We start from the raw sequence: 25,525 nt of genomic DNA, 5'->3' as shown, positions 1-25,525 counted from the left end.
ATTGCTCACTCCGTGCTATTCTTGTTCCTAGGCCAGGAGAACCACAGACCCGCGTTGCTCTGCAAAGCCCCTGCTGCCTCTGGTAGCCTGTTAAGTATCTTTGCCTGACTCTGTAGCTCCTCCCTACTTTGTTTGAAGGTTCAGATCTGCCCGCATCACTCCCACATTTTGGGAAACAGAGTGTGCCCTTGTATCCAGTAGCTGCTAAAGGACCACGGTTTGTGCCGCTGTCTGGGCACCTCTACCTAGGGGAAACACAAGATTGCCCCTCCTTACGTTTCATTTTCCCCGGAAGACCAGCTCAGCCGTAACCTAGCCAAGACACGTGGCCTACTTAATCTGTGTTGAGTGGGGGTCAGGAACAAAAGAAATGAGTTTTAAAATAAGTTGTTTTCCTAGGGGTGCTGGCAGTTGCATGCAATCGTAGCATTGAGGCTGAGGCAGGAGGATAGCAAGTTTGAGGCCAGCCTGGGCTGTTTTGTAAGTTCTAGGCTAGCCCAGAAAATGTATCCAGATCCAGATTCTGCCACCTTGGACCTGGTCATGGTGGTGCTCCTATAATCTCAGCACTCCAAAGGTAGAGGCAGGCACATCTCTATGAGTTCAAGGTTACCTCTGTCTCCACAGTGGATTCAAGCCCCCAAGTACATATATATATATATATATATATATATATATATATATATATATATATATACACACACATACACATACATATATAGTTAAATAATAAATATATTTGATAAATGTTAAATAAGTGGTAGGTTCATTAGAAGCTTTACATATCGAATAGGTCCACATAATCTCTACCCAGATTTTGGTACAGGACACTTCCTGCAACCCTGAGAGTTCTCCCAGACCCTTTCAGGGGTACCTCACGCTCTGCCAGGCTGGCCCAAGTTGCTACTTCTTATTGCTGCTCTTGAACTGGGGTCAAGGGCTAATCATACATATACTCTTTCCAAGTCTCTCTTCTCTTGCCCATCAATATGAAAAATTCACCAATATTATACTAGGATTTTCTTATTCTAAGGATCTTACTACTTAGCCCAGGTAAGGCTCAAATGCCTGACCCTCCTACCTCAGTCTCTCGCACTCTGGGGTAATAGGCTCATGCCAGTATACCTGATGACAGTGTCACCAGGCTGTCATCTGCCTCTTGGCATGTGCTACTCCAGCCAGCTTTTCTTTTCACCTTTCTGTGGCTTATCTCTCCTTGGCCCATCTCATCGTTGGAATGAAGGACTGGAAATCCAGCCTCCAGCTAAGATAAGGAACATGATTTCAAGCAGGCTCTTAGGTCAAAAGTACTGTCTCCGTGGCTCCTGTAGAACCTCGTCTAGATGTGTGAATTAGGAGTTTATGCTGGCTTTAGGAGCAATGATTAAGTGACTTCCCTGGTGTTGCTGTCAGTGCACAGTGACTAGTGGCCCTTCCATCTCGCTTTACCACCACCGCGTTCCATAGATCCTCTGGCGCCTTCCTGGTTACATCCCTCCTCTGAACACGATACCTGCCCAGACAAGTTTCTGCCTGATCATACGATCTTCTGTGAAAGTCTAACTATAGATCCTGCTAACTCCTGATCTGTTCACAGTTCTCACTCCTGAGCCAAGGGGAAAGGAATAGCGTCGACGGGACAGATCCACTGCCGTTCTTCAGAAGCAAACCTGACCAGTGGACTGTGGCACCCTTATTTTGGACAATGAAAGCATGGGCCTCCAAGGACACATTAGCTTTCTCACACTGTTCTCTTCCCATGTGGTTAATGATATCCCCTTTCAAAGTCTTTAATCCCTTCTACCCTGTGCATGGAAACACAGATAACTAATACTATGGCTCTCACCCTGTGGGTTGCAACCCCTTTGGGTCAAACAGCCCTCACCTAAGACGATCTGCATATCAGATGTTTATATTACAATTCACAACAATAGCAAGACCACAGTTGATCTTGGCTTATCTCTCCTTGGCCTATCTCATCATTGAAATGAAGGACTGAGATCCAGCCTCCAGCTAAGATAAGGAGGATGATTTCAAGCTGGGTCTTAGGTCAAAAGAAATGTCTCTGTGGCTCCCATAGAACCTAGATAATACGGAAATTAATTTTATAGTTGGTGGTCACCACAACATGAGGTACCATATTAAAGGGTCTCAGCATTAGGAAGGTTGAGAACCACTGGCCTAGTGGTTTCCGATTTTGTAACAGGAGTCTACTCTGTCTTAAGTAAAGGGTGAAAGAGCTCAGACTCTTTGGCCATTCCTGTTGGGTTTTGTTTTGTTGTTTGTAGTGCTGAGCGTCAAACCCACGGCCATTGCCTGTGCTACATAACGCTCTCGGTGCTGAGCCACAACCCAGCCTCCTAATTTCCTCCTTAGAACCATCACCCCAGACTTCTCCCTCTGCCTTCTGGCCTACATTCTTTTCCTAGCGAACAACGCACGGTTCATTTATCTCTCTTCTTCTGGAAAGAGGTACAATTCCTTGGCTATCTGACTGGAGGGAAAGTATGTTGCGTGTTTCCAGTGAGACTCTATGGCTGGATTTTGTGGTTTCATTTCAAAGTCTACTGCCTGCTGCTTGGCACTTCACTTTCGCCCTGGCACTGATGTTGTCACAGGTGTTTTGGGAAGAACACGGCTCTCTGGGATCCAAGATTCTATTGCTCATCCATCTTCTGCATGAGACCAGCCTTCTTAGGGGAGGGCAGTATTTTCTCTCACTGACACCTGGGCCTAGCATCGTGCCCGGTGAACAGCAGCTCAGCAATAAATGGCAACTGCTGTGTCAGCAGGAAGCACTGGCTTCTGGGATTGTAGCCAGTGAAGTTGACAGGACTCATTCACCCTCTTCTCCTATCTGGAATCCCTGCCTCTGCTCTATCCCTGATAGGCTCCACTGGATTCACAGCCAGGCACACAGGAAAGGAAGCGCTGGTGTGATCAGGAGGACTTTCTTGGGTACAGGGGCAAATATAGCTAGTAGTTTAACAAAGATCTTCATCTTTTCTTCAAAGGCTTAGAACTTCGAGAATGAGTCGCAAGAAAAGCCTGGCTTCATGTGGCTCGTCACCGTTTAACCATGTGGTCTGAACACTGATTATTTCCTTAGGAGCTGGAAACACAAAAGCTAGTGAGGAAACTCTGGCCAGGAAAGTGAGACGCACATGCGTGCTAACTAACCCTTATGGCAGCTCAGTCAGATGTCCAGTCTGCTATATTGAACACATTTAGGGTCATGGCAGCAATAACCTAAATTTAGGTAAAAGGCAATTGAGCTCAGGAAATCTGTAGACCATGTGGCTCTCAGTAACAAATATGTAGGAAATCCACAGAAGCAGAATTCTCTGTAACTAATATTCGTAATTTGAGTGCCCTGGGAAGAAGGCTCTAAGACAGATTAATGCTCGTGGTGTTTTTTTAGGAAAGGAGAATCAGGAAGATGGCAGAGTCAAACTGTGAAACCAGCATGGCTGCTTCAGCCAGTTCTCTGGAGTGCAGGGTCAAGACACCCCAAGTGGCCTCACTTCAGGCTGGAATAGTCAGACCCGCTATAGTCTCACCTCAGTTGTCTTAGTTAGGGTTAATTAGGGCTGGCTTACAGTTTCAGAGGCTTAGACCATCACCATCATGATAGGAAGCATGGCAGCATCCAGGCAGACACAGTGCTGGAGGAGTCGAGAGTTTTACATCTGGATCCTTGGGCAGCAAGGGGACTGTTACCACACTGGGTGTAGCTTGAGCATATATGACCTCAAAACCTGCCTCCAGTGACACACTTCCTCCTATAAGGTCACACCTCCTAATAGTGCCACTCCTTATGGGTCAAGCATTCAAACACATGAGTCTACAGGGGCCATACCTAATCAAACTACCTCATCAGTCAACCTTGGATGTGGGCTTCTTCTGAAAGGGTGTGGCCTAGGCACTTTCTACAAGACCCACCAGTTGAAGGCTCTCTCTGTCATTTGCACTCCTAGCACTGAGACCACACATCTTCTCTCCTTGGTGGGGTATGGTGCAGTTCCTCTCTATGTTCAACATAAACTACCCTAGTACTGCTTAGATACGTTGCTTTCCAGGTACCTCTCTTTCGTTTTCCACGTGTGCACATGCTTGTGCATGTGTGCATATATGTGTGTGCATGTGTGTGTGTGTGTGTGTGTGTGTGTGTGTGTGTGTAGGCCAGAGGTCAGTATTGGGTGTTTTTCTTGAGGAACTTTCTTTGAGACCAAGCTTTTCCTTGGGCTAGGCTGGCTGGCCTGTAAGCCTCAGAGATCCGCCTGCCTACTTCCTTTCTACCTCTCCAGTTACATCACATCCAGCTTTCTTTTGGGGGGGGTTAGAGTTCTGTAGATCAATCTCAGATACTTATACCTGAACCGTAAGTTATTGCATCAACTGAGCTGTCTCTCCAGCTTGGGTCTATCTTGCTAAGAAAGGAATGGCTAGTGGAAAAACTAGACACCCACCTTTTGAGACTCGACTGAGGGCTGGAACCAGTTCTCAGTTGTATTTTCGCTATTGCCCATTCTAGAAGTTCCTGTACCCCAGATAATGTCTCTATTGGTTGGGGGTGTTCTCTAGATGCCACGACACAGACCTATTCCTAAAGGGACTGAACTCTGGGTCTCCATTGTCCTTCTCAGGTTGGGGATAGTTCTCTAGTTTGTTTCCTGCAGCATTGAGGGGATGACAGACAGTGCCCATGTGAGTCGACTGAGTTCCCTCAGTCCCATCCACCTCCAATGACTTGTTGAAACTCCCCATCCAGTGTGCTAATGATCCCTTCATGCACGGTGCTTCGTGTGCTCAGGGGCAGCCTGATTATGGTTCAGTGGGAGTCTGTTTTTCAGACAAGCTCTCTCTTTCTATAGTCCTGCATGGCCTGAAACTCATGATTAGACCATGCTAGCCTTGAACTCAAAGAGATTCGCCTGCCTCTGCCTCTGAGTGCTGGTATGAAAGGCATGTGCCACCATACCCCACCTCAATGAGTCTTATTGTGCTCCCATTCTGAAGATCAGAATCCTCAGCTCTGAAATGTAATGGGGACAGAAGACAGAAATCTTCCACTGAGAGTGGAGACAAATATCCCTGCTTTGATCCTGCGGTTCACAGTCCATAAATTCTCCCTGTCAGGTACATCACACCCGGGAGGATGATGTCCCTCCTTACATAGCATTGACTCTGAACTGGTGCTTCGGTACACTTTTAGAAAAATGTGTCCAAGTCTATCTGACCAGCAGCCTCTGCTCTGTGTGTGTGTGTGTGTGTGTGTGTGTGTGTTAACATCAGGGAAATTCCATGTGCATAGTTAAGTAAGGTAAGTTCCTAGTATGGTGGTTATTGGTGGGAGACCGTATTAGTAGGTCAAATACTACACGAGCTCTTAGATACTTTACTGCTTTGGTCGGTGGGAAAATCTAACATAGAGCCTGAATATGTGTCTATTACTGTCAGAAAATATTTTAAGATACACTTTTTATTTTGTGTTTATTCATTATGTGTTACTGTGTGTCTCTGTGAGCATTTGTGTACTTGCCCAGAGGCACAAGATCCTCTGGAATTGGAACTGGAATGTAAGGCACCTTTTGGGTGCTGGGAACCAAACGGAGGTCGTCTGAAAGAACGACAAGGGCTCTTAACTGCTCAGCCATTGCTCCAGCTCCTCACTCACAATGGCTCTGATTACAAGGACCCATTGGATTTACCTGCTCATTGACTGGCTGTTTGGTCTCTTTTAGTGGGAGGGGCAGGGTTGCGTGTGGCAGCAGTGACATAATGGCCTGTGTTTTCACTGTGGCTCTGTTCGTGTGCCCAACATGGCTGCAGTGGGGTGATGGATGACATTGGCTGACATCAAGCAGCTGGTGGATTATTATGTGATGCAGAGATGCTCACACTCTGTCAACAGTCTCACATGTCTATACACAAATACACAAGCCACTTCATGGCAGCAGCATTTTCCACGTTAACTTACAGACATAATTATTCAGACGTCTCTGATTTACTCTTGAGAGAGCTTCCCTACAAAGACTGTCATTAACAGAAGCAGAATTGAATGCCAAAATTCCTCCCAACAGTTTCAGGAGAAAAAGAACTAATTTCGGCTTGTTCTCTAGAGCAGGCTTATAATTTATTTTCACCTGTCCTCAAGTACTCTAAGAGCTCTATCCACGATATTTTTATCTTTGTAGAATATCAGGCTGTGTCATCACATTTGATTTGGGAATGTAGAACTTGCCAGGGCAGAGAAAAGTTTACATCCTAAGGGTTAATATCTGTTACAGGAATGCGAGTGGAGAGTCAGCCCTTCCTACGCTGTTCATGTTTTCATATGAACTTCTGGGACATTCCAAAGCTATTATGTATTAACTTTACATTTTGTTTTTATAAAGAGGCAGAGTTCTGGCAAACCACTCTCCCTTTTCTAGTGATGGGTCTTGTGCTCTGCCTAATATCAAAAGATGATACAAAACGTTCTTATGCCTCCCATTGGCTGAGAGCAGGCACCCCAGCCCAACTCTGCATGCTAGTAGACAGTTGCTTCTAAGACAGATAATGAAAGTTATTCTTGGTTTTTGGTTGGTTTTGAGACAGGGTTTCTCTGTCTAGCCCTAGCTATCCTGTAACTCAGAGACCTTCCAGCCTCTGCCATCTGAGTGTTGTGACTCAAGGCATGTGCCACATGCCAGGCAAAAGTGTAATCTAAATCAAGGTGTTATTAAAAGGTTCTCCAAGCAGACAGCCTGTGGTAGCTGCATAGTAATGTAGTCCTGCTCAACTGTGGCATTCAAAGGAAAGCTAATGCCTGCTCCCCTGAGGCTCCTGAGTGTGTAAGGCTGTCTCTCCCAGGTGACTTCATTCCTATGAACAATTGAAAAATACTGAAACCACCCAGTTGTCATCATCTCCGCAAGTAATTAAACACATATGCAGGTGTAAAATAAATAAAGCAACATGTTCTTGACTTTAGTGGAAATATAAAAGAATTGTATTTGTTCATTCCATTCAAGGCTGAAGGTGGCATAGTGTGGTTGTAGTATTTCCAGTTAAATCAGGGGACCCAGCTTTTTAGGGAAGTATTCTACCACTGAGCCACGCCCCCAAGCCACATTCTCTAGCAGTATTATTTTTTCTCTCATAGGAACTTACTCTTTTTGTTTTGTCCACAACTGTCTTAGCTGGGGTTTCACTGCTGTGAAGAGATACCATGATAAAGGCAACTCTTATAAAGGAAAACATTTAACTGGGGCTGCCTTACAGTTTCAGAGGTTCAGTCCATTGTAGGAAGCATTGTGGGAAGCACGGCAGCATCCCAGCGGGCATGGTGCTGGAGAAGGAGCTGAGAGTTCTTCATCTTAACTCAAAGGCAGCCAGGAGGAGGCTCTGAAAATTCCACACTGAGCGGAGTTTAAACACTAGGAGACCTCAAAGCCCACCCCCACAGTGACACACTTCCTCCAACAAGGCCCCACCTCCTAATAGTACCACTTGTGGCAGGCCAAGCATTCAAACACGTGAGTCTATGGGGGCCATCTCTATGCAAATCACCACATCAACCTTGTTTCTAACTGACATCTTCTCTTTTCAACTGTTGTTCATCCTTTTGTTCTCCGCATCGGTACATACTAGGTAGGGTGCTAAGTGAAGACCAAGGGACGTAAGGAAGGATCCAGTTGGGATGGGAAAGCTTGAGGTGTAGGTCTCTATGTGCTCTCCTCACTTCCGTCATTTATCAAACACTCTACCTGCTTTATATTCCTTTGCTAGGAATTGTCATTAGAAGTAAAATTTCAGTTCAAGAATTTGAGTCTCAAGAACGTTTGTGAATGCAGTTATTTGAAACGTGTTTCATTAGATACCACTAAATGTAACTATAAGGATCCGTTTCTCAGATGGGAGCAGTTAAGCAGCAATTCCTGCTTTAGTTAAGTAAGCTAGGTTAATGAGGAAAGCTTCTATAGGAAGAAGTCCATCAACTAAATAAAGAAGAATGACAGGATTTGAAAGTAATTGGAGAGCTTCGAAATATCTGTTGTAGGCAAAGATCATCAATAGCTTGATCCTGCAGCTAAGAGCCTGGTGGGACCCTTCCAACAGAAGGATCAGGCTGTGACACATGGACTTTCTGGTGACCCTTAGCACCAGTGAGAGGACAATAACCCAGGCCCTGTGGCTTTCCTCATGAGATGTAAGAGAAGGCTCACCACACCCCCATATGAAATGTCCTTTCAGCAACAATTGAAAAAATAATCAACAAACTCCTGAACTTGAAACCAATCAAGCTACTTTATTTTTTTTTAAAAAAAAGCTCACAGGAAATAAAGGCAAAAAGATTATTTTAAACCATAGGGCAGTCTCTTGGCAACTTACCTGGCTTCTGAGATCAGTCAATGGCAGGATGTGGCGAGAAGCGTGCTAGGGAGCCAGGGTGGCCGAGCAGACAGATGCCATTTGGGGACCCTGGTCTGACCACACAAATGGAAAGACTGGCTTATTTAAACATCTGAGAATTTTATTGTGCAGTTGATTGTACATGATGCAAAGATATTATAGTTAATTTTTTGTGTGATGATGACATTACAACTGTGAATTAAAATTAAAATTCACACACACACACATACACACACACACACACACACACACACACACATATATATATATATGAGAGAGAGAGACAGAGATCAAGTTTATAAGGTGGGGTGACTTGGTGTCTGAAATTTAGTTTGGAAAAGATGGGCAATGGAAAAAAGTGGCAGATGAAGTGAGTGTGGTAAAAATATCGCTATGCAACGGTACTTACGTGTAACTGCCGTCAGGGTGGCAGCCATGTGGAGGCCGGCTAGTAGTTTTGCTTTACCTGTGCGTGCTTGGAATTTTTCCCTCTTTACAATAAATATTCAGGCATGGGGGAAGGAGGAAGCGGCAAAAATAAAGCAAGGGAACAGTGGGACTCAGTGGCAGCGAGTGGCACTCGGGAGGCCAAGGCAGAGAGCTCTCTAGTTTAAGACCAGCCTGACTAGGTAGTGAGACCTTGCCTCAAGAATGGGTGGGGCCCAAAAGGTATTCTAGAATGAGAGAATACGTGAACCAAAAAATGTCTAGAATTCAAAGCTCCGACTGCTTTTCTTTCTTTCTTTTCTTTTTTTTTTTTTTTTTTTTTTTAGACAGGGTTTCTCTGTATAGCCTTGGCTGTCCTGGAACTCACTCTGTAGACCAGACTGGCCTTGAACTCAGTAATCCTCCTGCCTCTGCCTCCCAAGTGCTGGGATCAAAGGCGTGTGCCACCACTGCCCGGCTGCTTTTATTTCTTATAGGCACCCAGAAGCTTAGATAGCCTATTATGGACAAAAAGACATTCAGTTCTCAATGGAGTGTGTGTGTGTGTGTGTGTGTGTGCATCTCTAGTTTCCTAAACAACAGGCAGTAAGTCTTGTCTTTTGCAAAATAGCAAGGTTATATATAGCCCACATAGGTTCTTAGAAAGGCAATCCACCTACGATTTATGAGATAAATCTTCTAATCTCACCACATTTTAAGCCTCAGATGCCATCATTTATAAACAACAGTTTAAAAAGAAAAGGCAAAACAAGCAGCTAAAAATAACTATAAAGAGCCATTGCCAAGGTAAACACCAAGTGCAGGGGTACGACTTCCAACAGATGTCGAATTAGCTCCCAGTAATTGTATACATGGAGACTCAGATGTACTAAACCAAACAAGAACTGGTCTGGTACCTAGCTGACATTACAGAATGCCAGATCCCTGGGAACGAAAAGACCTGAGATCCATCCCTCCGCTGCCGCTGACGTAGACGGTGACCTTGGACATGCTCATTCATTTCTCTTGGCCTTGTTCCTGCTCATACTGTCTGTGCAGAATCCTTTCTGCCTACTTACCTTGGAAATGGTGAGGACAAAGGGGAAAACACCAGCGAAGTGCTTTATGGTACTCAGGAAAAAAAATATTTTTTCAGGACTACAGTATATTAAGTTTTTATTTTGACAGAGAAGGTTCTGAACAGCAGATTAACAAACCGACTTTAAGTCATTTAACAGACACTACATGGATAACATTTCCTGGCAAGGAATACTGCACGCATAACTTTTTAATTACACTCAGATTGAATTCACCTTTAAACCTCACAGGTTTCTCTAGAAAGGCTACATAAGCTGCAATTAAAATAGAGAAGATTGCAAAACCTCATCCCTGCACCCAAAGGTCTAGAATGAAGGATTTGAAAGCTTTGTGTTCTAGTCGGATGTGACTGTTATAGGTTCTGATTTTAATTGCGATAACCACCTGGGAGGAGAATAGGTTAAAATTAGTAATTGCTTTAATTTTAATTCTTAAACAAAATTACTTTCTAGTCTCCCATTGGGTAGGAACAGTTAAAAAAAAAATTAAAATGTGCAGGAAGGATTCATTCTTCTCCGGAGTCACTAACAGACAACAATTCATTCTGACTATTGAAATATGACAAGACACAAACAAATGGTTTTAGTTTAAGTGGGAGAGATTTAAAGATAATTGGCTCCCTGCCCCCACACTCCTTTTAGCTTCTCCTACTTTAGTCTACATTTAAGGATATTTAGGGGGGAAAAAAAAATCAATCACTTGCCTAGAGCCTCCAGTTCTTCTTCAGTGTTCAAGCCCAAGCCTGTGCTTGAGAGCTGCCTTCACCAGCACCAACATGTCCCTGTCACAAATGCTCCCTCCACCCCCACCCCCATTTCTTGAACTTGCAAATTTATTCTTTGCACTTGCTATTTCTTCCAACACAGTTATCCTTCCCACATCTCTTTATCCATCTCACTCCTTGTTACCAGTCAGGTCTCAGCTCAGACGTCCCTATTTCAAAGAGGACTTCCCTGAATCGGTAGAGAAAGCAGCGCTCCTCCCCCACCGCACCCCCTCCTTGTGCTCTATCAGATGGACCCATTGTGATGTCACCACATTTCAGTTTCTGATCTTGTCGATGTCTTTGTCATCTTGGATTCTTCTCATTTACTAGCAGAGACATTGTTTCTTGTTTAAGCCCGATCCTGGCATGCTTCCATTAAAATATTGCAAGTTTTCAATCCACTTGTTCAAACTTCTATCCCTGCCCTATTCTCCAGCAATAATCTTTGATTTGCTAGAGTCTAATGCTAAAATCTCCAGCAAAGAGGAGGGCTGAGACTGGAGTCTCATCCCTTTCCCTTGAGCTCGTGAGTCTGTGGGCCTTCACGCACACACACACACACACACACACACGCACACGCACACGCACACGCACACGCACACACACACACACACACACACACCCCACAGGGGCAATCAATGCTCCTCTGGTGTTCAAATTAGAAACCTGGCCACCTGGTTCCTGGGAAGTTGGGTTCCAGTGGAGACTGAAGAGCAGTAGTTCTGCAGCCATCTTCCAGGACTCCAGCACCAGACTGGAACGGCCGCAGCATCCAGCCTCCTAAACGGAACCACTACCACATTCTCTGCCTCCCAGTGCGGCAGCGTTGTTGGACCACCCAGACTGTGTCCTGTAAGCTAATCACTGCATATAATATAACAGATGCTCTTTCAGCTCTGTCCCTTTAGAAGACTCCGACTAACACCTGTGGTGAACTAGAAACCCTTTCCTTCTGAAGCTTCTACCAAGTTCTGGAAGAAAGAGAAGCTTCCTAAGCAGCCCATCGTTGTAAGGGACAACTTCTTCAGTGGACGAGCTTCAAGGAAGGCTGAAGGTATTAGGCGAGAGGGGAGGTCATCAAATGTTAACAATTCATTTTTAAAGAAAAAAAAAAGAGAGAATATTTACTTTTGCCTGGTTTATAACTCATTTAGAGGATAGAGTAGTTTCCGTCAGAACTGGGAATTAAAGGGCTGGTGAAGCTCATTTGGTAAGGTGTTTGCTCTGCATGCCAAAGGAGCCAAGTTCATGTCTAGAACCACAAAACCAACCAGGTGCAGCAGCACACACTTCTGATCCCAGTAGAGACAGGCAGATCCTTGGGCTCACTAGATATCTACACCAGCCTACTTGGCCAGTTCCTGAAAGTTCCTGGCCAGTACTGAAAGACCCTGTCTCAAGAACCAAAGGGAATGGCATAAGGAATGGCATTAGAGGTACACACACACACTACACATATACACACAAACACACACTACACATACACACCACACAAACACACTACACACATATACAACACACACATAAACACTACATACACACACACACTACACATACACACAGACTACACACACACAAACACATACTATACATACACACAGACTACACACACACAAACACATACTATACATACACACAGACTACACACACACACAAACACATACTACACATACACACAGACTACACACATGCACACAAACACATACTATACACATACACACAAACATACTACACACATACACACAAACACACTATATACTTACACACAAACATACCACACACACACAAACACACAAACATACTACACACATACACACAAACACACAACAATTCATAGGCCTTTGACTGTTAAAGCCAGGACACCTCACTATAGGATGGGGGTCAGTCTAGGCCATGAAAATCAAGGTCTTGATTTCCTCAATCTGGCCTTGGCCTGAAGGTTTACTTGTTAATCCGGTCAAAGTAACTCAAGCTTTATTTGTAACAGCTCTAGCAGCCAGGGAGCCTGTCACTTCTGTGACTTCATTCATCAGTTCAGTCAATAGGAAATGAGAGCTTACTGGTTCCAGGCCTCTACCCCGTCTTTTACAAGACCTTTAAGCTATCAACTTACCAGGGATGTTAAAGTAAACAAGACACCCTGTTTGTCAGTGGGGAGCTACCAATCTACTAAGGGTGGCAAAAACAATCAGAAAATCAAAATCCAGTGTGTAATAAACTCTGACAGGAGTAAGTATGGGGTGCTGTGGGAAAAGAGGGCGAAGCCCTTACTCAGTCTAGAGAAGACATTAGCAAGGAAGGCATGCCAGAGAACTGTGGGGTTTGCACTGAGACCCGATACTGCTGGTAGCTGATAACGAGGATCTGGTGACACAGAGGCTGCTTGGTCTGTTCCAGATGGTGAGTGTGTCGCAGTCTATGCAAAGACCAGGAAATACCAGGGCACACAGAAAGAAACTCATTGTTGCTGCAGCCGTGGTGGGGGAAGGGACACTGGAAGAGGTGGCGCTGTAGAAACAGGTGGAGAGAGCAGATCGCGAACGTCTGTGGATTGAGAAATTTGGACTTAATCCTGAAGGCAGTGACCATTATATACTAGCTGGAGAAAAGCGAGCTTAGGTTGTGATTTAGAACAATCATCCTAGCTGCTGTGTGTAGACTGGATCTCTGAGGACAGACGGAAGGCAAGGAGGAGATTTGGGACTCTTTTGCTATGATGAAGGTGAGACGTTAGAGTAGCTTGGACTGTTAACGGCAGTGGTGATGGAATGAAATGGCTGGAAATCTGTTTAACTGGCAAAATGTGTAAGACTTGGCATTTGGGTGAAGGGATGTTGAAGAGGGGCGAGTCAAAGGTGGCAGGTGGGACAGGTAGAAAATTAGGTAGGAAACTGCAGATTAGAAGGATATGAGAAGGAAATTAATTCAGGGCACACACGAGGTTCTTCTCATGTGTAGCTGATAATAGGTCACCCAGCACTCGGGAAAAGAGTTTGGAAAAAAGATGTGGGGTCTTCCAGCACAGACTTGGTGACTGGAGCCACAAGAACAAATCAAAATCTGCTGAGCTGCAGGAGAAAACAGCCCAGGAGTTCTTCATAGACGAACTGATTTCTTCAAGAAGATCAACTAAAGAAAAATAGAGCTGTGCTGTGACTAAGATTTAGAAGGGGTCTGGAAAGATGGTTTAGATGCAGTTAAGAGCACTCAGTCCTCAATCAGAAGGACCAAAGACTGGGACCCAGCACCCATATAACAAGCCAAGTATCCCCTAAAGTCTTGTAATTCCATCTTCGAAGGATCTGACACCCTTTTCTGGCCTCTGTGTATGCACATCTATGTGTACCTGCACACACATGTATGCATGAACACAGAAATTTAAATAAGGAAAAAAACAAAATAAAGCCTTACAAGATTCCATACCTGTAAATCCTTGCATGCAGATAGTAGAGGTAGGAAGACAAGACATCTGAAGGCATTCTTGAATCCATAGCGAGTTCCAAACCAGCCCAGGTTACATAAGACTCTGTTGAGGAAGAGAAGGAGGAGGAAGAGGAAGAGGAGGATGAAGAGGAAGAAGGGGAAGGGGAGGGAGAGGGAGAAGAGGAGGAGGAGGAGGAGGAGGAAGAAGAAGAAGAAGAAGAAGAAGAAGAAGAAGAAGAAGAAGAAGAAGAAGAAGAAGAGGAAGAGGAAGAGGAGGAGGAGGGGGAGGGGAGAATTATTATTGCTATCAGAATTTAGAATGCCCCCGAGATGGCTCAAAATTGAAATAAACAACTAGGAGAAGTGTCTGGTGGTGGAAAAAAAAAACCTTTGTGATTACTTGAGGGAATTTATGATCATTTCTGTTTCTTCTAAACAGTTGCAAATGCTGGTTTTCTTTCAAAGTGACACTTTTGTACCTTCCCTTGGCCAGAGTGTAGATACTTTCATCAACATGTGAAAAACTGAAGTTAGCTTTGCCTTCCTGGAAATGACATTTGTTTTAATTTCTGTATAAGAAGGCACTATGGCTTGAACAAGTACACTCAGAAAGCCCGGTGTTAAAAGCTTGGCCCTGGAGGTGCTATTGGGAGGTAGTAGAACCTTTAGGATGGGCGATCTAGAAAGAGGTTTTCAATCCGAGGAGAAGGCATGGCCTTTACAGGGGACTGTGGGACACTGGTGTCTTCTCTTTATTTTACTTCCCGCATGCCTTGAGGTAAGCAGCTTCAGGCATGTCGTACTACAGCTATGACAAACTGCCTTGTCACAGACTCAAGGGCAATTGGACCAATGACTATGAACTGAAACCTAAGAAACAGTGCTTTCCTTCCCTCTAAAGTTTACAGTGGGCTGGGGAGTTGGCTCAGCACACAAGAACACTGGCTGCTTTTCCTGGGAGCCAGAAGAACTATTCCCAGCAACCGCAGGGAAGCTCACAACTGCCCATAGATCCAGTACCAGACTCTGCAGACTCTGTGCATGCAGGTGGTACTCAAACACACACGCAGGCAAAGCATCCATGTAGATGAAAAATAAGTATATTTTAAATAAACAATAAAGTTTGTTATCTCGGTTATTTTGTTGCTGTAATAGAAAGCTGACTAACAGAGGCAGCTATAAAAACGAAATGGTTTTGTTTATTTACAGACAAAGAGATAGGATCGAAAAAGCACTTCTGAGATTCTTCATTCGGTTCACTTACGTCATGAGCATCAGGAGGAAGAAACATTTATGGAATGACCACTGAGTACTCTCTCTCTCTCTCCTGGTTACTCATATACCCAGGAACATCCTGTAGCACCTACAAACTCTCGAAGCGTGCCCTCCCTGGCATCTCATTTGAGAAAGCACAGTTGTGTCAGAGGCCCAGAATCATTTTTGAAGTATCCTAAAACACACAAGAACTGATAAAGACAAAATGGGCAGATACTCCAGAGATGGTGACCCAAGATTTGCCAAAAGCATCCTGTGGAATTATCACCAGAATGGAGAACAACATACTGAATAATAAAAGAAAGAAATGATTGGGGGTGGGGGTGGGGGGTGGGGAGGGAAGCAAGAAGAGAGAAGTGCGGGATGGAGTGGGGGAGGACCAGCGATGCGGTCATATCAGGTAGAGATGTGTCGGTGTAGCCAGAGTTAAGATCTGCCAGTTCAGTTTCCAGACTGTGAGCTCAGGAACCTCAGCCATCCGGGAGGAAAGCAAAGCACACTAAATACACCAGGACTATTTTTCTTTTCTCTTTTTTTTTCTTTTAAAAAAAATTTTTTCCCATGCTTATTTTTCAAGTTCATTAATCTTTGCTCATTACGGAAAGAGTGCATTCCTTCTCCTTGTGGGAAGGAATGAAGAAAAGTAAAACTAACCACAGTTTACACCCCATCCACCGTAACATCATACATTCATTTTTTCCTATTTTTAATTATGCGTGTGCCTGTTCACGTGCAGCTGTGTTGTGAGCACAGAGGTGAGAGGGCAGAGGTGACAGATCCCCTGCAGCTGGTGATTATCAACTGCCTGGTGTGGGTGCTGGAACCTAAACTCTGGTCCTCTGGAAGAGCATCCCATGCTCCTCCTCCTCCTCCTCCTCCTCCTCCTCCTCCTCCTCTTCTTCTTCTTCTTCTTCTTCTTCTTCTTCTTCTTCTTCTTCTTCTTCTTCTTCTTCTTCTTCTTCTTCTTCTTCTTCTTTTGGTTTTTCGAGACAGGGTTTCTCTGTATAGCCCTGGCTGTCCTGGAACTCACTTTGTAGACCAGGCTGGCCTCGAACTCAGAAATCCGCCTGCCTCAGAAATCCGCCTGCCTCTGCCTCCTGAGTGCTGGGATTAAAGGCGTGCGCCACCATGCCCGGCCCCATCCCTTGCTCTTCTGAATGAGGCATCTCTCCAGGCATCTCCCTACTACTTCTTTTTCTAATCCTGTACTGATTTCTTTTATTCGAATATATGGATTTATGTATGTGAAAGTATAGGCAGGAGTGTTTCTCACCATAATTTCTTTTAAATCTATCTGAATCGTAATGTCATTGGTTACATTTGCCATTTTGAGAAAACATCATCCTACACAGCCCAGTCTGGCTCTGAGTTTGTGGTCTTCCTGCCTCAGCCTTCCAGGTGCTGGGATTATCGGTGTGTGCCAGCATGTTTGCCTGCTGGTCACACTTAATTTTATAATTATTCCTTGAAAGGAAAAAGAAATGTTTGGTATGTTAGAAATGAAAATCTATCCTGTACAATTTTATAAAAAATTGATTGTATACCACTTTATTCAGAGGTTAAAAAAAAATCCATGTGTTTGTACTAGTGTACAGTGCTCTGGACTGGAAAGAGGCTGTGGAGGAAGGTTTTGAACAGAGGCAAGCCTGTCAGAGAAAACGTTGGGATGAGGGAAGATGATTTTTGGGAAAACTTTTAAAAAGTCCTAATCAAGTAACCATGTGGGCCTGCACTATGTAAATCTTCTATTTCCACTGTTCACTGGGACATGGTGGTCATAGAAGTTTATGGGGTACAACAAGATGGTTTGGTACCTGCGTACATTTATGTAATTATCAAATCAATGTGATTAACATGCCCATCACCTTAAACATTCATCACATCTCTCCAACGAAGCATTCATATTCCTTTCTTGCTATTTTGAAATAGACAATGTGTAACTGTTAACTTTCCTCACCTGACAGAGCAAAGGCTCCAGAATTCACTCTCCCTCTCTCTCTCTCTCTCTCTCTCTCTCTCTCTCTCTCTCTCTCCTCTCTCTCTCATTCTAACTGTAAATTTGTGCTTGCCCCATCCCCTCCCTTCTCTCCCCCTCCCACACCCCCAGCCTCAGGCAATCACTACTCTACTTTCGGCCTCCATGAGATCTCTCATTTTTGTTTTGTTAGTTTTGAGATTCCAGGTATGAGTGAGATCACAATGTTGTCTTTCTATATCTGGCTTACTTCCCTTCTCAGAACGTCTTCTAGACTTGTTCATGTTGTTGTAAATGGTGGGCTTCGATCTTATATTGCCAAATACCACTCAACTGTTTATACATTCCACATTCTCTGTGTCCCTCCATTTGACATGCTCCTTAAGTCTGAATCTTGGATACTTCGAGTACAGCGCTATGAAATAGAAGCACACCTATCTTTCTGACATAGTGACTTGATTTCCTTTGGATAGCTCCCGTCCGTGGGTTTCTGGGTCATATGACAGTCCTATTTTAAGGCAGTGCTTTGTTTTGTAAACCATGAACTGTTTTCTATAAAGGCGATAGTGGTTTGCACTCGCACTCACCATGTAACAGCTCTCAGAGTTTCACATTCTCAACAGCACATGGAGCCTCAGCTTCTTTCAACAATGTCGCTGACAGCACACACCGATAAAACCATGGCCTCTTCAGTAAACGGTGCTACAAGAAATGGGTGTGTGTGTGCACAAGAAGAAAATTAGGCTCGTCTTTTACCACATACAAAAATCAAATGGCTGGGGATGTAGCTCAGTGGCAGAGCAGTTAGTGTACACATGGGCCGTGATTTGAGCCTCAGCACACGAGAATCAACTCAAAACAGACTAGACACTTAGATGTGAGGCTTGAATCTGTGAAACTAATAGAAGAATACACAAAGGAGACAGTTCAGGACAATGGACATATCGGACGAGCTCAAAAGTGCAAAAAAATGGAAATGAAAAATAGAGAAATGGGATTTCATTCCAACGTAAAAATGGGCAAAAGAGTCAGATGACATTTCTGGAAAGAAGATATACAAACAGTATGTGAAGTGCTCAACTTCACTAGTCATCAGGGAAATGCTAATCAGACTACAATGTGTTATCACCTTTCTCCAGTTAGGATGGATGGCTGGAGAACAGAATTTTCCAATACCAAAGCCAGCTTTACTACTGTGCCCTGAATACAAACATACCCTCAACCCAAAGGAAACATCCTAGTGCCTTCCTTCCTGGAATTCAATAAGATACTGTTCATAAGCAAAGCTCTATTAGTATGTTTTCATAAACTATCCTAATAAGATCCCTCTTTTCTAACACTCCTGTCAGGTCAGTCTCCATTACAAAGCATGGCAATCTTATTTTTCAACACACAATTAACATGATTCCTTTCTCCCCAATGTAATTCTAGTTGATTTCACCGTTCACTCATTCCAGGTCCTGTGCTAACTTCTGGAGATAGAATCATTGATTTGTGGCTATGCCACTGTTTGTGTAAAGTTGAGGATCTTGAATAGGAACCAGGGAACAAAACACTGCACAGTGCAGCAGGGGACAACAGGAAGAAGGGCCACTGTGTGTGCGGTGGCACAGGGCATGGTCACTTGACCTGGGCAGAGATCTATGGTAAGACCCCAGAAGATGCCATACCAGAGACAACGGAATAGATGAGACTTAGCTAGGTGATGCCAGGGCTACAAACTGTTCCAGAAAGGTCATAATGAGTCCCAAGAAAGGAAAAGCTGGAGCTGAGAATGGGGGATCACCACCCATAGGTGACAATGAATGGCCAGAAGCTCCAGAAAGACTCTGTAAGCCATATAAAGAAGTCTTCCCTTCTCCCTGATGACAGAGGACAGGCATGCAAAGGCCTGATTGGCAATGACATGTCTACATTGCTGGCCCCACTGTGGAGAAAATCCTCTTGGGAAAAGAATGAGAAGGGGTGGGTAAGATCGTGTTCTTAGACAAGGCTATGCTTTGGCTCATAGAACAAGGGTGCTGGCTTTCATCGGTAATCCCCATGGGAAAGCCAGGCAGGAAAAGTGTAAGTCTGAAGCCCACCTGTACTACGTAGTGAGACCCCGTCTCACAGAAGAAAAAGCAAAATTAAAAAAAAAAAAAAAGCATATATCTTTCTCCTGGATGTTGATAAAGTCAAGGGTAAAATGATATCATTTTAATTAAGCAATTATTTAGCAAGACACGTGGTGTGAAGTTTCAAATAGTACCAAAAAGTAGGACATGGACATTCTGCCTCCCATTGGAGTGCCTACCTCTTTAAGCTTCCTTTCTAGGCAATTATTACCAGCCATAGATCCCTGACATGAAGTGCGTCCCCGTTGATGAATGTTATCTTGATACGTCATGGGCAGCGTTGAAGCTACTTTCTCTTAGTTCTTATGGCAGTAAAACACGGGGGCACAGACACAAGGAGCCGAACGGTCAGCACTCTGTCTACACTTCTGGGAGTGAAGAGTGGCAGCGGCTGGGCCTGTTGGTGGGACCGTTGCTGCTTTAGTATGCTGACCTCAGTGAACACCAGCTTTCTCAGTACTATATAGCATAGGATGGGCTCAGCAGGGTCTGTGGGTACCCGAAGCCATTAGCTGTCTTTCAGGTGTGAATGGCGGCCATTGCCATATGCCATCTTGTACTAGGGTAGCACACTTCTCTCTCTCCAGACAGAAATGCCTATTTATGACCCTTAGAATTTATTTTCTTTTCTACCTGCTTCTGCCTAGTTTAAAAGTTAAAAAGTTCCAAGGTTGTCTTCACACACCTAGAGAGTTTGAGGCCAGGCTGGGAATGAAGCTGTGTCAGGAAGGAAAAGGGGAGGAGGGGGAGGAGGGAAAGAGAAGAGAGGAAGGAGGAAAAGGGTGAGGGCATGGGGGACATGCTTTAAAGTCAGGTAGGCGTATAGCCCAGTTCATATATGTATATACATTAAACTTTATCATAAAGAACTTGCGAATAAAAGAAAAAAAAAACGCAAACCAAAATGAACAAGACCCAAAGTCTATATACATCTCAACAAACTTCTGTACAGTTAGAATATAAAGATTTTCTGGAATAATGTTTTAAATACCAATCATTCTGATATTGCCCTGAATTCAGACATTTTCTATAACTCACCCAACAAATGTGTGCCTCCCAGGTACCAGGGTGTCACACAGCTCACCCAGCGAATACCTCCGGAATCCTCATTAAATCATTGCCAAGCTGGTCCATAAGCCATGCTTGAGGATATATCCATAAGGGCGTCTCTTTCTCTGGATGGATAGACAGAAATGGTCTAATGAAAATGAAGTGATGGTTGAACCTACTACAAATAGACTCAAGTGAACTAGAACCTACTCTTCAAATACAGTGGACAGTAAATTACTTTTTTTTTTTTTTCAATGCTAGAGACCGAGCCCAGAGCCTGGCACATGCTCTGTTAAATGCTTTCCTACTGGGCTATATCTGTGGCCCACAGCCATACCACTTTTTCTTTTATTAAATTCCTCACACTGATCAGACCTATGTACATAAGCTGTTGTCCCAGCTGCTTATGAAGCAGAGGCATGAAGGTCACTTGAACCCATGAATTTGAGGCCATCTTAGGCAGCATTTGGTTACAGTACAATAGTAGGAGAACAAAAAAAACAAGAGTCAACCTAGTTTCCTAAAGGGTATGCTTTTTTGCCCATGGGCCTCTTTTTTAAGTGTGTGTGTGTGTGTGTGTGTTGTTGTTGTTGTTGTTGTTGTTGTTGTTGTTGTTTTATAAGGCAGGGCCTCACTGCACAGTCCTGGATAACCAGGAACTCATAGAAATCTACTTGCCTCTACCTCCTGAATGCTGGGACTACCTGGTCCAGCAATATCAAACTGAAAATAGAGAAAATAATTGTGGTAGATTAGTTCATTGTAATCAAAATAGCAACAAGAACAGAGCAAAGAAGTTATACTCAGCCACTTGGGTGAGCCTCACAAAAGAATGTCAAGAGAGGAAGTCACACATGAACTAGCATACGCTGTATTATTCTTCTTATATAAAGTACAAGGTACACAGATGTCATCTGTGCTGTTAAGACAAGACTAAGACAAGATTAGTGTGATTGTTCCTGGAAGAAAGAGAGGTTTAATCTCTCTCTCTCTCTCTCTCTCTCTCTCTCTCTCTCTCTCTCTCATTCAATGCAGGTATAGGTGTTTGCCCTGACCTCACTTAACACTAGGCCAGCACTCCGACCCTGACACTCAGCCCTAGCCGCAGCCTTCGCTTGCATCTGGTGATATTTGTCTTCAGAGCAGCAATTCCTTAGCCCCCAGGCTGTCATCCCTCAATCAACTTTCTCATGGGGCAAGGTGTGGTGGCCCACACTTGTAATCCCAGCAGTCAGAGCTGAAGCAGAAGGCTGTTCACCATCATCCTCAACTGAGTTAGAGGCCTGCCTGATACGCTGTCTCAACGCAAAAACCAAGACCCAAGGCTTTCTTGTTGAAATAAGTTTTTAATCCACAAAACAGTTATGGACATATACAATAAGCCAAAGCCAGCCGAAACCTTATCAACTTTATGCTTAAATTAGAAGGGATCCCGTCTTAAACTCCATAGTCATCACCTTAGAACTTCCTCAGGCCCAATATGTTTTGTGAGATTGGTTGCAAGGCCCAAGTGTTTGGCAGCCTTTCTGTGAGCCCAGCTGTCAATGACTGAACAACAAGCAATTGCTCAGTTGCACAATGTGTATGAAGTCATGCAGTTCTATAAACGGAATACTTGATTTGATCTTCAGTCGCCAGGCTCTGGTGCCCGGAAGGTGATTATACAGTGTCCGGTATTTATATCAACCTCAATCACTCACTGTCTCCCAACTGGCTCTAATAAGATGCTCCAAGCCCTATATTTAATTCCCATGAATTACTTGTTGATTATCTGCACTGCATATTATCTGCAATAAATTTTCTTTGTCCTGAGCCAGTTTCTTCTCGTACTCTTTTAGGCTACTTTTCTTACTACCCAGCTGGTGTGTGTAAAGCTGCAAAGCCAAACTCATTTTGATATTGGTATAAGTCAGTGTCTTTCAAGGGGAGACATTTGGCAGAGTCTGGACATATTTGGTTGTCACAGTTGTGGGAGATGCTTTCTTCCTTTACTGACAGAAGCCAGAGATGCTGGTTACATCATTTACGTGACACCCTCAATGAAAATTACCCAGTCCAAAGTGTATATAGTGTTGAGGTTGGGAGTCCCCTGGTAGAGGTAAAGATTGAAATAGGGGAAGGATTTACAACTAACAAGTGCATTTACTTGGAAATAGCCATGCTGTGGGAAGTTGTCTTCGATTTTAGACCTTCTGTTTCAGAGATGCTCTCCATTGACAAGGAAAATTGGCATTACATGTGTGTTTTTCCGTCTCTGTACATGTCTTTTAGTGATTATTTAAGGATGTGTAACCTTCAGATTACGATGTCTGCGCCACTTTTCAAGTGGGGGACTGTGCTGCCATTGTAGAGAGGTTGGCACTCTGTTACAGGCAGTAGGCAACCATGTAAAGATCTCAGAGAGACTTGAGTAGGATGTGGAACATATTTTCACTGTCAGATCATTTGAACTGTAGGAGGGTCCAGCCTATGGGTTTTTACACTTCTATTTCACCCAACTTTTATAGATTCTCTGAGGGTACCTGTGTCCTTGTCCTTGTTTGCCTCTGATGAACTGAGTGACTTACATGCTTGGCTCCACATGACTGGATAAAAACTTGGCATAAACTTTCCTTTTTCAACCACATACTAAAACTGTGATTAATTTTGCTTATTTGCATTTTGTCTGTCTGTCTTTCTTTCTTTCTTTCTTTCTTTCTTTCTTTCTTTCTTTCTTTCTTTCTTTCTTTCTTATTTTTTGTTTTTAGATAGGCTGTCACGTAATCCAGGCCTGTATTGAATTTCTATGTAGCTGAGACTGGCCTTGAATGCCAGATCCTCTTGCCCTAACCTCCCAAGTGCTGGAAACTCAGAACTGTGCTACTGCATTCAGCAACTGCAGTTAATACTTTTTTTTTTTTTAATTTAAATTGAGAAATGGCTCAATGGTTAAGAGTGCCTACTGTTCCTGTAAAGGATTCAAATTCAGTTCCCAGCACCCATGTTAGGTGGCTGTGACTCCAGACCCAGGGGATCCAACATCCTCTTTTGTATTCTGAGGGGAGTATCTCAGGTGCACATGCCTACACATACACACATAATTTTAAAATACTTTTTCAATCTTTAAGAAATTTAGATGGAATGCATTTACTTAGTGTGTGTGTGTGTGTGTGTACAGGTTTGTGTGTGTACAGATTTGTGTGTGTACAGGTTTGTGTGTGTACAGGTTTGTGCTACAGAAGACAGTTTGCATGAGTCAGTTCTCTCCTTCTACCACAAGGGTCCCAGGAATCAAACTCAGGTCACCAGGCATGGGGGCAAGTGACTGTGGCTACCGTCTCCGACCAGCGGAAAAGAAGCGATGAAACCGATGTCCTTCTCAAAGCAGTTTATTCAGGAACATAACTATGTGTACTAAAAAGATCCCCCGACCTCTCTCAGCCATCCCCTTTTATACCCTCTAGTCCACTCCCCATCACCCTATTCCACGGAGGCACAGTTCAGTCACACAGGTCTACATTTGTCACATCATCTGATCTTTCGTCGTGGTGCATCTGTGCAGTGCAGTTTAACTGATGTGGCTATCTTGAGGGATATGAGGAAGTCAGTTGTTAGCCATTAGACTTGGCGGCAGTCCCGGGCGCCATCTTGGGGCCGGGGCCAAACCCACTCCTCACAAGTGACTTCACTCAGTGAGTGTCTTGCTGGCCTGAACACAGTTAATTTTTATTTGCTTTTCACATGTCTTTCAACAGTGAGCTTTTAGTGGTTCCAAATTTCCCTTTGCTTTGACAGTTCTTGAAATAACATTCTTCATTTTAAATGAGTTTATTATTACATTTTATCTAGGAGGATAACATCAATGATCTGAGGCCGTGTGAGTGGAATTCCAACACAGCTCTTCCACAATGTGAACCCTCAGCGTCTGAAGGGTTGGCTCAGGTGGATCGAAGAAACATACTCCTATTGACTATCTATGAATGAGACCAGATGTTGTTTGGAATTTAAACTCTTATTGGTATGTAAAGGAGTAGAGTGGTTCCAAGATCTTTACAGGGGCTGTAAGCAAAACCAGGAGATGCTACAAGGCCAAAATCCTTCCAACATCCAACTAGAAGAGTGGTTCTGAAAATCAGTCTACTGCAGACTATTAATGTATTTCCCCATACTGGGGAAAATGATGGGGTATGCCTCTTAAACACGGGCGGAACCCAAAGCCCCATCTTCTCCTTCAGACTCTGAAGTGGAGTCTAGGGAGATAATTGGGTGACTTTTTTTCCAGCATTTCCAGAAAGGTGTTGACTTCACCTTGGAAAACTGTTTTCAGAAAGCATCATTAATTACATCTTCATGTTGGCTTTGTCTCTAACCAACCTAGAGTAAAGAGAGACAGCTAATATTATTTCATAAGACTGGAAAATTAATAATAATGAGAGTAATTTGCACAAGAGCTCTATTAATCAGTTTTTTTATAAAAAAAAGGATAGCAGAAACTCAAAGTTGAAATGTAGATAGTGTATAAAAAAAGTCCACATATGGCAATATAGAGCTGGTGTATTCAAACTCTTGGAAGCATGGCGGTGAGGAACAGTGATCTGGTCTCAAAAAGACATCCAATCAAACCCCGAATCACCCCCTCATTAGTTATGTGGTCTTTGACCAACTACATAAACTTCCTTAGTCTCAGTTATTTTCATATTCAAAAAAAAAAGAACAAAGAAAAATAATGGGATTTACCTTTTAGAAATACTAAGTGATATGTTGTATGTAAATGCTTACTCAGATTCTCAATAAATATAAGTATTTATTCTTTTTATTTACCTATTACTTTTTGGCTTCAGAGAAGAAACCCTGGGCTTTACATATGCTAAATTATATTTATTTGTATTATTTATCAAGCAAGGAAAAAGAGTTTGGATATTTGGCCAAAGGATATAAGTGAACATGGCAAGATGGTGGCACTGAATACGTCTCATTTAACAGTCAGGTTGGTCTTGTTAGTTTTCCATCGCTATGATG

At 43.5% G+C, this 25,525-nt stretch overlaps 1 long non-coding RNA gene across 1 annotated transcript; it reads left to right on the top strand.

Moving 5' to 3' along the window:
- On the top strand, positions 1–25,319 carry LOC110328771. Its single transcript, XR_002380886.1, has 3 exons — positions 1–82; positions 6,569–6,577; positions 24,356–25,319. It is a non-coding gene; the product is annotated as an uncharacterized LOC110328771 (long non-coding RNA).
- Positions 25,320–25,525: the final 206 nt, after the last annotated feature.

Source organism: Mus pahari, chromosome 11 (assembly GCF_900095145.1).
Source record: "Mus pahari chromosome 11, PAHARI_EIJ_v1.1, whole genome shotgun sequence".
Taxonomy (NCBI): Eukaryota; Metazoa; Chordata; class Mammalia; order Rodentia; family Muridae; genus Mus; species Mus pahari.
Note: the sequence above shows the minus strand (reverse complement) of the source record. Positions and strands in the feature narration are given on the sequence as shown.